We start from the raw sequence: 8,742 nt of genomic DNA, 5'->3' as shown, positions 1-8,742 counted from the left end.
AATTGTACTAAATATTACCAGCAAAATGACAACAAAAACACACAAAATAAGAGAAAAATACACTGAATAATAAAAAGAACAGATGAACAACAACAAAATACACAAAATGACACCAAAAACACCCACTAATTGAGAAAAATACTTACTTAACAGCAACACACAAAATAACAACAGAAACACTAAATGAGAGAAAAAAAATACACAAGATCACTACAAAACGGACAAAAACAACAAAAACATAGAAAAACTAAACTACTGAATAATAAAAAGGAGAGACAAATGACAACAAAATACACAAAATGACACCAAAAACACAAATAATGATAGAAATGATCTTGATTAGAAAATTAACTGAAAACTTTAAAACATTTTTAGAAATAAATCTATTCAGGAGGCACTAAATACTGTTTCATTCACTTATTTACAGAGTAGGATTCTTTAGAATGTGTTTTAACACTCATTTATTCCATCATTATGCTCTATAATGGTTTTTTCATAGAATTCTGAGCAAAATGTAGTAGTTGGACATAAGGGGGTAGTTATACAGTATGTACCAAGTATCACAATACTGAAACTGTGAATGTGGGTTGGACCTCAAGACTACAGAAAAAAAATAGATCCAAAAACTTTACGACAAAAATGTTTCCCTGAAAAGCTTAAAGCTCATAAAACCATCAGTGTGGGATGAAAAGACTATCCTGTGCAGTCCAAATAAAACCATTCCAAAGTAGTGGGATTACATTAGTCTTGGAGGCTTAAATAATGGAAATGTCAATAGATTTTAAAGGAAAACACCAGACTTTCTTTGAGTCTGGTGCTTCTCTCTAAAAGGCACGTGCTGAGGCTGACTCCAGCACTGAAAGCTTCTTTGTCAGATCTCAATCCTCTCCACCACCCGCTTGGTTGTTCGTGTAAACTCTGCGCTATAGCGTCGACTTTGTGCAAACATTAGGGGCAATTGTGAAGAACAGATTTTTGTCTACATGCACTTTTTGGGGGGATTAGACTCCCTGCCAGGCTCACAGCTCCCTTGAGTTCCCAGCACTTACCAGGGGGTAACGTTAAAATAGCCACATGGGACGATTTATATGAAACACCTCTTTGCCTCAAAGGTTTAAGACTATTAATTCCTCAGTCGTACCAGCTTCTCCCACTGGGGTTGGGGACTGAGGGTCGGAAGGCTGTGGGGGAACTGCTGCTTTGCTTTAGAAAACCAATAGGAGGGGACATACAGCTGTGGATGCAGCTGCACATCATCACATGTGTTTTGCCTCTTTAAAGTGTTTACAGAGGCCAAATATATGGTACATGTAGATGGAGACCTGAAGTAAAAGTGGCAATTACCTTTAGGTAAAAGTGCCAAACGCTTTATCTGTTGCTTCATTTAAAAAGTGTTAAGTGTGTTATGCACAGCTCATTTGCCTGTTTTTGCTCATAAAAAAGCTGTTTCATGATAAACATAATAGACACAATACGTTTTTGCTAAAACTTTCATTACTTTTGCAAGAAGTGTTGGTGATTTAAAAAAAATAAAAAATCTATCCTTGAGGTCAGGCTGTATGATTAACACTGTAATATAATATTCTGTGGCTAAGTTTGCCGAAAGCCAAAATAACAGTGTCCTTTAGATATTTATAGAAGAAAGCATCCGTCTGTAACTCTGCAGTATGACCTTAGCTTGTGCTTCCATGGAGTACAAAAGCTTTGGCTTGAGAGCTGAACAGAACAAGAAGCTTAAAGCTGTAGTATGTAATTTTTCATTTGTCATTTGTTTAAAAATCCATAATAGCTTTTGAGTATTTTGTAATCGAAAGTGTTCTGAGTGGACACTAAACTAGTGTTGTGTTCAAGACCACACTATCCGAGACCATGACTTGCCCGAGACCAGAATGCACCGAGACCAAGACAAGACCAAGACTTTCGAGAGCCGAGACCAAGTCAAGACCAAGACCGAGACAAGCCGAGACCGAGACCAAGACCAAGACCATAAACATTTTTTTTTCAATTTAAAAAAATATTTAAATAAATAAAATTATGACAAGGTTCAACAGTTAAATAACATTCTCTCTTTAATTTGAGTTTATTTTAAATACATTTGACGGACAAAAAAGGTGCCTGCAAAAATTGTACTAAAATATTAAAACTACTACTGCTACTGATAAATTCACAATTATTCTACATAATTGGAAACAAGATTTTTATGTCAGCTGAATGTACAGCAAGTGTTTAAAAGCATTTCTGCCAAGAAATAATGATTCTTGATCGGCGTGGTCTGGGGCGTGCCGTGGGGCGGGTCTCCGGCCGAGCTGCACGGCGTGTCCCTGGGGTCCGCTGTGCCGCGTGCCCGTCTGCGCCATCTACCCTCTCCGGTGGCCCGCCATGTGGACGGGCCGGGCTCGCACCAGACAGGCCTCCTAAAATAAACACCTCACTTCACTCCCAGCTAGTCTGGCTCACTCACTTGATGCACCACACACCCATACCCAACCCTTGGGGGGCTGGATGGTGGGGCTGAGGGTGGAGGGTGCCGCTGCCTGTGCTACTGAGTAGTGACGCGGGGGCGGCATTCCTACCTCAAATTGTCCTACCAATCCCTCCAATTTTAATCACACCTCAACACACCACCCCCCGGAGGAAAAAAAAAAAAAAAAACACAATGATACAATGGTTACATGGCAAAGCAAGCGAAAAAAGGTAGAACGACATGGAGAAGTAAAAATCTCAAACATATTCGGGCGGAACGGACTCCACGGAGATCCCTCCGGCTCGGTATGTGGGGTTGACTGCGAGCAATCCGCTTTCAGTCCACACGCAGCCGACCCCACATACCAAATCAGAAAGAGCGAGAGATAACAGATGGGATAAATAGCTTGTACAACTAAGAGAAGTATATCCAAGGTGGAGAGAACATGCGCAATTAATTTACAGTCTGGACATGGAGTGTCTGTCAGTTTGTTTGAATCACTGCAACGTGGCAACTTGTGTGTGAGCCTCTTACTGTCCTCACAACAGCGAGGGCTTTTATCTCTATAATACATTAAAAAAAACTCTCCAATAACACAAGATATAGCCCCTATATTTTTCAGTAGTCTCTATTGAGCAAAAAGTCACTAAGAGCTCCACAGTTGTGCGCGTTCGCAAGAATAGTGGTAAGGGACGATAGGATTTGAAATAGGGAGGAGAGGGTGGAGCTTAAAGCATCTCATGATTCTACATACTGCAGCTTTAAAGCTGACTCGTGGTAAACTATATAAACAAGCTCTGAAAAGTTGTTCTATGACATGACTGTTAATCGATACAAATGAAATGTAGTACGACATAGGGCTCACGATACGATATAGAAAAATATCCAATGAAGAGTAACAAATATCCAACAAATCTTTGTGAATGAAAAACTATTTGATTTCAAAAGTTGCACACAGTGTGTGTGAGTGTTTTGCTTCACAAATAAAGAATGAAAACATTGCAGAGCAGCAGTCATTGCTTGTCCGCTGCTTCATCACTACACATGACTTATGAGTGCATGGGGCATCCATCTTGTAAACACTGAAACTTTAACTGGATTTTTATTTTGTGCAGCAAAATTTTGTAACATACCTACTGGATTATAATCATCATGGCAATACAAAACAAAACACGTGGTATCATTTATAGTGTTTTCCATGGAAATAGAAGAATGCTAAAATATTTTGCACATAGAATTCTGTTACCTGTAAAGTAAATGGACTAATGCATAACCAAGAAGTAGGAGACTGTCAAACAAACTGTAAAAATAGTCACCTCTGTGAGACAATAGTAATAGAACTGCTGCCAATTTGGGAACAATAAATGCCACCAATAGTAATAACACCTAAAACTAGCTTAATGTACAATATTGAAAAATGTATCATTATACATTAAAAAAAAGAGTGCATTCAATATTAACATTAATTTTTTAAAACAATGTTCCTTTACAAAAGTTGTAATGAAGACCACGTAGGAAGCATCAGCATTTCTGTCTGGGGTTGGTCAAGGGTGAGGTGAGTGGACCAAATGTGTGCAGCATGAAAACTGGCTGACACATGAGGAAAACAAAGTACTGAGGATTTCAAGCGCTGGAAAGTGCAGCAGTGAATATAATAAGTGGGTTTATAATGTCTGGAACACAAAAGGATGAACTTGAGGCTCTTTATTGTTCAACCTGGGAGCAAAAGTAGCCAACTGGTCTTTCCAAGCAACTACAAATATTAGATGCTAAACGTGAATGTAACTAGCTCATTTTATAAGGATGACAAATGGGTGGGGAGAAAGTAGCAGAAACTGCTTGTAGCCCCTGAGTATGTAAGGGTATGAAAAATTAATATGCTAATATAATATATTAATATTATTTCACTGAAAGGAATGAAAGGACGTCGGACACTTCAGACACAAAGATTAAAGAACTACTACAAAGAAGGCAAACTGGGACTTCTAATTGTGTCAGTCAATAAGACAGTCATCAACATCTCCCACCAGATAGTTTCTCATTATAACTCATAACCTTTTCCTAAATGTTCTAAATCTAACTTAAATGTATACATTATATCTTAAACATTTTCGAAGAAAAGCTTTCTTCTTTGAAGATACCTCAAACAGAGGAAAAAAAAAAAAAAGGTACAAGGGCAATAACTCCGGAAGAAATAATTGCACACTTCTCATTTTCGAACTCCATCTAGATATTGATACCCTGAAGCCACACACAGAATTTGGTTATCCTAGCTTACACAGTTTCTGAGAAAATCTGTCCCCTTTGAAGATACCTCGAACATAGTGAAGAAAAACGGAACATGGACAATAACTCCGAAAAAATTAATTGTGCGTTTTTCATTTTCAAACTTCATCAAGGTATTGATACCCTGAAGCCACACACCAAATTTGGTTTTCCTATCTTAAACAGTGTGTGAGAAAAGCTGTCCCCTTTAACTTGGACGGAAGGATGGAGCTCAAACCTATACCACCCATATACTGTAATAATAATAATAATAATAATAATAATAATAATAATAATAATAACCCAGACTTGAATAACTACAAACTTAATGAAGAACTAAAGCAAAACAAAAACTCCAAACTGATACAGACCAAAGCCAAACTGATAATGCCACAACAGAACACCTATTAATGAACAAATAGAACAAAAACGCAATCCATCAATTTCATTAATGTCAGGGTTGTAATTGAAACGCTTCAGATTTTCAAATCCTTACCATGTATTGACGTATTATTTTGCACTCAAAGGCTTCACACTTGATTCTTTTCTCTCAATCGGGAAAAGATTTGTAATGCACTGGGCTTTGACTTCAGTCAAACCATCTGGAGGATTTTTGTCTGTGCTTGATCATTGGTTCCAGAAGGCTTCACGTGAACATTGATCATGGCCTCCAGAGGGAAAGATCAGCTTTCGTTCCAGTCAGTTCTGAAGGATATGTGAGCGCTGTGGGAGGCCCTCTCTGCGTGGTGTCGTGGTTCATATCCAGCTATCGTCCCAAAACACTCTTCAAACCACTTGAGCAACACTTTTCCTGTCAGAAAATACAGTCTAATTGCTCATACATGTCAGCCGTTATTGCGTCAAAAAAGTTTGTTTCTGACTGTTTCCTTAGGCTCTGTATGGTTTTTTTTTAATCCTTGCACCTACATAGAGACTGCAACACATGTTTGATATTAGAAAGTATATAAGGTTCTTCAAATTCAATAACATGGAGTATTCTAAGCTTTTAATGTTAAAAAAAATTCTCAAAAGTGATAGATAAAAGAACCAGTTCAAAGTATAAAATGAGAAATCTCACAAACTCATAATTTTTTTTAGATGAATAATCTCAATGAGACTTTCCTGGTTAAATACAGGTTAAAAGAATAATGCTAACTTCACAACAACAGCAACAAACAGGGCTACAGGATGAAGTCTTTAAAATGACATCTATGCATATAACTACTGTAGATGTATCTAATAACAATATGATGGATTCACTAATTCATTTTTGCAGATGTCATGATCTGAGGTTCACCATATTTCCTGGGCTATTGAACACACTGCTGTATTGGCCACATTCCAATAATTTAGCAATTTTTCAAGATAAATTCACAAGGCCGCTTCATCACATAGGCCGCACTCTCTATTGGCTGATGAAGTATTTCTTCGTATTCTTAACAGATTCAACATGAAGTCTCCTCCTCACTGCCCTGCGTCTGCATATCAATCCATTTACAGCTTTTTATGGCCAGTTTTTACTGGAACCAGACTGATAAGTACTCCCTCCGCTTCCGTGCACCTCAGCAGCGATCACGTAGCGTCTGGACAAAGCCAGAATACGGACATGATCGCTTCTGAACAAATGTAACATTGTTATTTGGCAACTTTATGCTCTTTGTTTCTTTCTATCATAAACTGGCTGATTACTTACTGATTACCCGGTGTTGCAGCGTTCTCTGTCTCTCTCTGTGTGTGTGTGTGTGTGTGTGTCAGTTATGTCTGCTGTCAGCCTGAGAGTCCTGTGTGCGATCTCTCCTGATAACCTAACGCAGTGATTTGACAGCTTTATGGCATTTATTAATTCCTATACACCTTTTTGTGTGACGTCAGCACTTGACCGAGCAACGTGCGCCATCATTTTAAGAGGGGTTTGCTTTTGCTTGACAACCGCCATTGATCGCTGACAGTCTGGCAGATTGTTATCGTAGAATGCCCAAATTCTGCAAAGTGTTTGGCTGTCATACCCATGCCAGGCTGAAGGAAAGTATATCATTTTACAGAATACCTACAGAAAAAGGCCAGAGACGAAAATTATGGATCCAAGCACAAACGAACGACGACGGAATTACATGGAGCTCAAAATCAACGTGGTCCATGTTTGCAGAAGACATTTCACAGAAGACAAGTTCAATTCAATTCAACTTTATTAATATAACGCAAAATACAACAAAGTCATCACTGAACAAAATATAAAGTTTATAGTAAAAAGAAATAAACCCAACAAGATCCGCATGAACAAGTATTTAACGACAGTGGGAAGAAACAACTCTCTTTTAACAGGAAGAAATCTCCAGCGGAACCAGGTTCAGAGGTGGCAGCCATCTGCTGTGACTGGTTGGGGTTAGTGGACCGAAGGACCAACAGAACAGGATAGAAGGATAGTCTCTATCCGAATGTCCCAGACTAGTTGAGCCGTGAACCATTGATCAGTCAATCCGAGTGTTCTAGACTATGATAAAAGCAATTCTGAAAGAAAAGAAGGCCCAAGACCATTAAGATATTTACAAATCAGTAAGAGAACCTTAAAATCGATCCTGAAACACACGAGGACCCAATGCAGCAATTTGAAAATGGATGTAATGTGTTCCCACTTTCTGGTCTTCACGAGAACACGTGCTGCTGAATTCTGTAATAATTGTAAACTTGAAATAGTCTTTTTGGGAAGACCAGAAAGCAGGACATTACAGTAGTCAATTCTGCTGGTGATAAAAGCATGCATTAGTGTCTCCGTGTTGGCCTGAGAGAGTCACTCACCAAAGTGAGTCAGATTTTTTAGGTCATTGAATCGCTCCTAAGCTAACCCCACAAATTAACACAACTAATACCAATTATTTAAAATGACACCTAATTAAAAAGTTTGAACTAATTGTTTTCTAGTCTCCTCACCCACTCTGTCACCAGTGATTCACAAAAAATAAACCACAGAATAAAAAGGACTGAATAACAGTAATCAATAATAATTTCAAGACTCGCTAAATACAGCAGCTAATTGTTCAGTTGATCTTTGGAGAATTAGGACATACTGTTTCTGTTGCTGTTGAGCCATGTGTAACCAGTTTAATTTGTGATTTGTTCACCTTAGGATCGTTTTAATTAAGGCCCAGTGTACTGTGAACACCTTAACGTTTGAAATTAAAATTCCTGATTTAATTTTGTTTCCATGTGGCATATGAAAGAAATAACATTTATATATTTATTTATGCAAATGCAGTTAGAATACAAGTTAGTGGCATTGTGTCTGGTCTCTTCACAGGAATTAGTTTGCTTATAGTAAAAATGTGTTAGAAAAGTTTAAAAACAAAACAATGACATGAGTTTTGAAAGTTATTTTTCCAGTCCTCACTCATCACAATGAAGTAAAGAAGGATCAACATTTGGTTTCCGCCAGACAAACAGAGAAAAAGGCCAAAAACAAGTCTTCAATGTATGCAGTCAATATGATTATTTTGGGTGGTTTCTCCCTTACAATGATAGATAGTTGTTTGACGAATTACAAAGGTTAAGGTCTTATATGTCATCGCTTGTATTCTGTTTTCAGAGTTAGATTCAAAATAAGTGAGTCTTACCACATTCGCCTTTTTCAATTCTGGGGGTAATGCATTTATCCATAAGGAGAACCTTGAAAACCTTTAAGATTTCAGAATGTTCCATTCTGCATCACCTGCTTGCATGCAGACGAATCCGCAAACATTTCCTCACACTGTTTTTCATGCACCGTTTTCCCTATGCCCAGATACCCCGAATGCCCTTTGGTGAAAACACAGAGTGTCATGGTGGTTACAGTAGCTTATGATATCCTATGTTTAAACGTAGCTGCAGTATGTCACCACCTCCCAGTGGTCTAGAGAGACATTCTTCGACATAGTCCATCACTCCGAATGTATTTCATTTTTCCACCCCACTCTGACTTCCCATGCCTGTGACACTGCAAGTAGTAATCTGCAATGCCGGAATCTTCAGCCTGAAGGTTG

The 8,742-nt window shown here is 38.3% G+C and overlaps 1 long non-coding RNA gene across 1 annotated transcript; it reads left to right on the top strand.

Annotated features, from left to right (window-relative positions):
- Positions 1-368: 368 nt before the first annotated feature.
- On the top strand, positions 369-8,326 carry LOC114472674 (uncharacterized). Its single transcript, XR_003675170.1, has 3 exons — positions 369-538; positions 5,417-5,421; positions 8,316-8,326. It is a non-coding gene; the product is annotated as an uncharacterized LOC114472674 (long non-coding RNA).
- The last annotated feature ends 416 nt before the right edge of the window (positions 8,327-8,742 follow it).

This window comes from Gouania willdenowi, chromosome 11, assembly GCF_900634775.1.
Source record: "Gouania willdenowi chromosome 11, fGouWil2.1, whole genome shotgun sequence".
Classification (NCBI taxonomy): Eukaryota; Metazoa; Chordata; class Actinopteri; order Blenniiformes; family Gobiesocidae; genus Gouania; species Gouania willdenowi.
The sequence above is the reverse complement of the archived record's forward strand: the minus strand, read 5'-3'. Positions and strand labels throughout refer to the sequence as shown.